The following is a 6,522-nucleotide window of genomic DNA, read 5'->3' on the forward strand; positions in this document are numbered from 1 at the left end:
TACTTTATTTATTTATATATAGACATTTGTTTTTAGTGGAGGTACTGGGGATTGAAACCAGGACCTCGTGCATGCCAAGCATGCACTCTACCACTGAGCTATACCCTCCTCTGAGAAACTATTTTAAATAGCTCAGTGGAGTGTTTTTACACACAGACCAGAAAGAGAGTGGACCTGCTGTTTAGGAAACTCAGACTTCAGACCGTTGATGCCTCCCTGAGCGCTCACAGAGCAGTCAGATGTTACACTGAGGAGAGACAGGGCAGGGAGGCTCTGGAAGCAAATGAGACTTTATTAAGCATTAACTGTGTAGAAGGAAACATTATACTCTTCAGGAATGTGCAGAGCAAATTAGGTACCTAGGATACGACAGCCTCTGCCCTTAAGGAGGCTATTTTCTAGCTGGTGAGGGCAAAACCTCCCCGCCAGCAACACGAGAAACAGGACAGAGCAGAATGTATCCATCTAATGGAGGAGAGAAGAGTAAAACTCAGGACCTCTCCCTGAAGGGCCCCTCAAGTTTTGGGCTGTGTATGCAGAGCTAATGTCTGCTTACTTTTATCATCTCCCTCTGCCCACTGCTCCCAGGCAGGATGGAAAGTTCTGGACAGGAGCTGACACCTTTGGTGGGGTGGGTCTCACCGTTCCATTCCATTCCAGTACACTGGGGACTGGGTGACTTCTGCCAAAGGAGGAAGATAAATATTTTCCAGTGTGCACCTGTAAGAATATGTGCTCTCACGCGGTCTCTTTGGGCCTTCGAGATGTTTCTGGTTACACTTGTCCCTCCCTCTAATGGTTTGCTTTCTTTTGCTCCTGCTGTCAGGCACTTAGAGGAGCCGTGGACAAGGTGCAGAAACACAGAGACTATCCAGAAAAGGCCTGGGTTACCCACACCATCTGCACATCATTTAAGATCCCTTACTCCTATCTTAAGTCTTATGTTGAAAGCATAAAACTTAATAAATATTTGGGAGTGTGCTCACATTAAACATACTGAGCATCTATCCAGCCTCTTCATTTGTCTGTAACAGACAGATTTGGGGGACCACCAAGGAAGCCCCTCCGCTTCCCCCAAATCTCTCTCCATTGGACAGTAGATGAACCTGAAAAACCACCTTTGAAATCAATTTTGGGGCATTAGGGTGTCATTTCTTATTAAAATGCAGGTATGTTGAGACAAGTAGACTTAGTGAGCTACTTATATTTAATATGAATTAGCTCTTCAACTTTATTCTAATTGTCACCTGCTATGTGTCTGATACATCATACAGTTAGACAGAGTCCTGAGCACTAGATGGCATTCAGCTGCATTAGAAGGACTGTATCCAAGGCAAGCATCTTCATGTTAAAGGGGATGGCAAAGAACAAGGTACAGGGAATGTGAGGCATGCCCTGGGCATACAAATGGTCCTGGGTTTATTGTAAGAGGTACATGGAATAGGAGTTTCTCTGGGAGGGACAGGCTTGCTGACAGGAGAGGAAATTCATGTGATGCTGACATCACAGTCTTCTGCATAATTGTCTGTCTTTACCATATTAGCTATTAGTGGGGCAGAGAGGCAGCATGCATATGCTGACAGCGCCCCTAGTGGAGAGGAGGACAGTTTACACCCAGGCCACAGCACTGCCTCTGAGCTCTGTCTCAGCCCTCAGCTTTTCCCTTTCCTACACCCATTTAATACCAGAAAGCCTATTCTGTCCATGCCCTTGAGTGTAAAGGTCATTTCTTGCACGTGGGAGAGTGAGAATCTGAATGTAAAAATGCTGCAGAAGAGAGAGAACTTAAGGTTGCTTTAGAGAGGCACTTACCTTTCTTATTCCATTTTAACTTCGACTTTCTTTTCTTTTTCTCACCCAGGTGTGGCATAGGTGGGCTAGCAATTCACTGTATTCATTTCTTTTTCTTCCTTTGTATGCTGATAAACTACATTTGTGGATGCAGACTGGCAACTGAGCTCTAGGCAATGGAGTGTGAATGGAAATGATATATATTATTTTCTGGTCATGAAATCCTGTCTGACACACTCTTCCATGCTACTTTCCTTGCCTCTGGATTTATACAGACTATCACAGCTTACCTGGAAGCCATCTGTTGTTGCGGGTGGAGGAGCCCCAGCACGAAGTAACAGGTTACCTGGATCACTCCTTTCAGGAGGACTATACTTCGTTCAGGAACACTCTTTTTTTTTTTTACTACAAGTGGTCAGGAAATACTTTTTTTGTTTCAGCAATGGATATTCTTCACGTTGTTTGTCACAGCAGCTAGTTCACCAGAGCTAATGCAAAACCAATACGTAGCCTCTATCGACAAATTTGGAAAAACCCATAAGCAACAAATGAGAGACAAATAAGCACCTACAATTCCAAACCTGATGACAACCACTGTTAACGTTTTGCTGTAGAATCCTAGCTTTAGGAAGGCAGGGTGGTGAAATGGGGGAGGGGAGATGACTGGGAAAAGAGAACAGGATTGTGGTCCCAATTTCCCCCTAAGTAGCAGAGCTTTGGTTTCTCTATTAGAGAAGACAAAAAGCTTTGGCATCTGTGTTTTCCAAGGAGAAAGAGAGAAAAAGAGAGAGAGGGGGGAAAGAAAGGGAGGGAAGGGGAGGGAAGGGAGGAAAGAGAAGAGGAAGGGAGGAAAGAGAAGAGGGAGGGAGACAAAGGGAGCGAAACATGGCATTGCTGCATAGAAGGGAGTGATTTTGTTACCCCACATTTTTTTCTTTTTAGCTGGTAGTTTAAACACCCAGAAACCTTTATAGAGCTAAATGCTCAGGGAGAGCAGGCGCAGAGGGAAGCCCTGCGCATGGCGCTGTAAGAGTAAACCAGGAAAGGGAAATCTCCGATACTGTCTTTGGTTCTTGCCTTTGCTCTGGGGGATTGCTGAGCTGCTCTGAGCAGAAGTGGCCTCTGTGCAGCCAAGTCCGTTACTCCCCCAAGTATTTACCATCAGCAAAGAGCCAGCGCCTGTTTCTAAGTAGTCCAGTTCCACCTAGATTGGACGGCAGTGTCAGAAAAGGCTGTGTTAGGTCACTAGCCATGATACCTACAGCTCCTCAGAGCTGTGGGTCTAAGGGACATGGTGGACATGGAGGGACAAACAGACACCACTCACGTCCTGACCACCACAGTAATCTCCACCTCTTGGCCATTTCTGGCAGCTGGTTGCCAGTGGCCAGAGGAGGCGAGAACGGCCAGGCCAGGCTGAAAGCGGCCCACCTGAGGACCAGGAGCCCCACTGAAGGGCCCATCCGGGAGGCTCAGCCCCACCTTGGCCGGGCACCGAGGCTACACGGTGCTCATTAAAACATGAACATCCTGACCAGGACTGTGAAGATAGGAGTCGCCCATCCCAAACCAGACACTGCCCACAGGCAGCCGAGGAGGAAGCCAAAGGTGGTGAATGATTAGCAGGACTGGCGGCCAGCGCCAGAGTCTGTGGACACCGAGTACCTGGGAAGAGTTTCATGAGGAAAGCTCAGTTTGACCGCAGGAGCCCACGGAGGTCCTTCATGGCCGGCTGCTCCACGGCGAGGCTCCCCTCAGAGCCGCCCCCCACCCACCACCCCACATTCTTGAGGGGCCCCAGGCTCAGCCACTGCCCCTTGTCTGGCATGAAATGTCAGAGTGAGCCAGAAAGTCCTCAGGAATTCAGTGCACGTGAATTTACTAAAGGCTGTGAGAGAATCTTGTCCTCACAAAGCTTACAATATAAAGAGAAGTAGGGGGTGGGTATAGCTCAGTGGTAGAGTGCGTGCCTAGCATGCATGAGATCCTGGGTTCAGTCCCCAGCACCTCCACTAAAAAAATAAAATATGTAAATAAATAAACCTAATTACTTACCACCCCCCAAAAAAAATCAGAGGGAAAAAACCCAGAAATTTTTTTAAAAAGTAAAAAGTAAAGACACACACACACACACAACGAAATGTACAAATACACACTTGTTAGAGAATTGTTAGAATTCGAGAATGTCATGCTGAGTGATGTGTAGAGTGCGTATTAGAATATGTCAGTGACAGGAGGTGTTCAGGCAGGAGGTTCCAGGTTAGTCAGAATCAACCCTAGGTATATCTCAGAAAACTGCCAGTAACTCGGGGAAGGCTTCACTGTCCAGTTCTTTCAAAGGCCTTTAGAGCCAGTCTAAAGGAATCCTTCCTTTCTTATCACTGCAGGGCCGATATGGCTAACAACCCAGTGCTGTACTGTATGGCTTGTAGACGGGCAGGGCCAATTAAATGCTTGCCCCCAACATTCCCTAATGCCAAGATGAGAGCACCTGTTGGGGAAGGCGTGGGACTCAGAGAGTTGGAACAGGGAAACAAGTGAAGCTGAGAAATCTGAACTCCCCAATTCCATAGGACCTCTCTTTCTAATGGAGGAAACCTCTCTCCCCACCTGCACAAAAGTCTTGCTCTGCATAAACACCCGTCAATGGCCGCACCTGGGAGCGTTCCATCACAGGGGGATGCTAGTCCCTGTAGGACCTGCTCCCACCACTCTTACTACCCCCACGTCCATAACGAGAGTAGATCCCAATATGGCCCAGAGAAGGGGGTACGAGGCCTGGGCTGAGGTGGGAGAGGAATCAACGCACCAAAAGGAGTGTAAACTCACCAATCCGGATTGGCCAGAGTGTGGGGAGCGTGGATGTGAACGAGTCCTACAGGTGCTCGGCCATGTGACGTGAAACTGGAGAGCTGAGTGAGCCACAGTTATCAATATGAGTTTACTTTCCTGAGAGTCTAGGTTTAATATGTGGCTTGAGCACCTGACAATGCTGTAAAGAGTCTGCTAGGTTGGCCAATTGGCACCTGGCCTCAGTGGCGGCCATTGGTGAAGGTGGCATGTTGGAATTTCCCTGGCGAATTCTAGAGAAGCACTGCCAGATAAAACTTTCTGTAAACATAGGAATTTTCTATAATCTGTTTCTGTAAAGGTAGGAATTTTCTAAAATCTGTTTCTATAAAGATAGGAATTTTCCATAAACTTCTAGCCATTTGTGGATATTGAGCACTTGAAATGTAGCCAGTGCAACTAGAGAATTGAATTTTTAATTTTAGTGAATTTAAATTTAACTAGCCACACGTGGATAGTGGCCATTGTATCAAAGGATGTAGCTCTAGTGTAGAGCCTGAAGGCTCAGGGGAAATGGCAAGGAGGCTTCCTTTTTTGTTGTTCTTGATGGTGTGTAAATGAGCGCTTACTGTATAATTCTTTCAATTTTTCTTTTATTCATTTATTTTTTATTGAAGTATCGTTGATTTACAATGTTCTGTTAGTTTCTGGTGTACAGCACAGTGATTCAGTTATACATTTATATATATATTATTTTCATTACAGATTACTACAAGCCATTCAATATAGTTTCCTGTGCTCTACAGTAGGACCTTGTTGTTGGTCTATTTTATATATAGTAGTTTGTATCTGCTAATCCCAGACTCCTAATTTATCCCTCCTCCACTCCTTTCCCCCTTTAGTAACCATGTTTGTTTTTTATGTCTGTGAGTCTCTTTCTGTTTTGTAAATAAGTTTATTTGTGTTATTTTTTTAGATTCTACATATAAGTCATATCATATGATATATGTCTTTCTCTGTCTGACTTACTTCACTTACTATGATAATCTCTAGGTCCATCCATGTTGCTGCAAATGGCATTATTTTATTCTTTTTTATGGCTGAGTAGTATTCCACTGTGTGTGTGTGTATGTGTCTGTCTATCTATCTATCTATCTCACAACTTCTTTATCCAATTGTCTGTTGATGGACATTTAGGTGGCTTCCATGTCTTGGCTTTTGTAAATAGTGATGCTATGAACACTGAGGGGCATGTTTCTTTTCAAGTTAGAGTTTTCTCTGGATATATGCCCAGGAGAGGGATTGCTGGATCATACGTTAAATCTGTTTTTAGTTTTTTGAGGAACCTCCATACTGTTTTCCATAGTGGCTGCACCAGATTACATTCCCACCAACAGTGTAGGAGGGTTCCCTTTTCTCCACACCCTCTCCAGCATTTATTGTTTGTGGACTTTTTAACAATGTCCATTGTGACCTGTGTGAGGTGATACCTCTCTGTAGTTTGGATTTGCATTTCTCTGATAATTAGTGACCCTGAACATCTTTTCATGTGCCTGTTGGCCATCTGGATGTCTTCTTTGGCGAAATGTCTGTTTAGGTCTCCTGCGCAATTTTGGATTGGGTTTTTATTGTTGTTGTTGTTACTGAGTTGTATGAGCTGTTTATATATTCTGGAAATTAAGCCCTTGTTAGTTGCATCATTTGCAAATATTTTCTCCCATTCTGTAGGTTGCCTTTTCGTTTGTTTTTGGTTTCCTTAGGAGACTTCCTCGTCTATCTGAGGCCACTCTGGCTGCATCCCATGGGTTTTGATACATGGGGTGCTCTCATTATCACTCACTTTTGAATAATTTTTCCATTTCTGTTGTTTTTTTCTTTAACCCAAAAGTTATCTAGAAGAACATACTTTAATTTCCAAAGAAATTGTATCTTTTTTCTTTC

Source organism: Camelus bactrianus, chromosome 21, assembly GCF_048773025.1.
Source record: "Camelus bactrianus isolate YW-2024 breed Bactrian camel chromosome 21, ASM4877302v1, whole genome shotgun sequence".
Classification (NCBI taxonomy): domain Eukaryota; kingdom Metazoa; phylum Chordata; class Mammalia; order Artiodactyla; family Camelidae; genus Camelus; species Camelus bactrianus.